A 436-nucleotide genomic window follows, 5' to 3' on the forward strand; every position below is an offset into this window, starting at 1 on the left:
GTTTCACCATAATCATACTTACATACCCATTATACACATACCTGCAAATGCTCATAGTACAGTCTCTGCTTGTACGTTAAATTAACAACCTATCACATTACTAATAAATAATGCAGAAATCTTTTAGCAAACTATTTAATTTGCTTATAAAGTTTTGAGGCGCAGAAGAAAGTTAGAATCGTTTATTCTATTTTGATTTTTCATCATTAATAATATTTCAGAGAGCACAGGCGCCTGAGAGGTCCTCAGTGCCGATAACTCAGGCATCATTAAGCTTTATTTCATCATATTTTCCTCCGTCGCTTCTAAGAAACTAACTAAGGCGGAAGGGCTATTGGAAAAAAGAAAATAGTTTTCGATATTGGGAAAGTTTTCAGGTTCCGTGCAGAAGTTATCATCTTGTTTGATAAGAAAGAAGTTATAGAAGAAGAAGAAG

The sequence above is a fragment of the Penaeus monodon genome, chromosome 15 (assembly GCF_015228065.2).
Source record: "Penaeus monodon isolate SGIC_2016 chromosome 15, NSTDA_Pmon_1, whole genome shotgun sequence".
In the NCBI taxonomy this organism is placed as follows: domain Eukaryota; kingdom Metazoa; phylum Arthropoda; class Malacostraca; order Decapoda; family Penaeidae; genus Penaeus; species Penaeus monodon.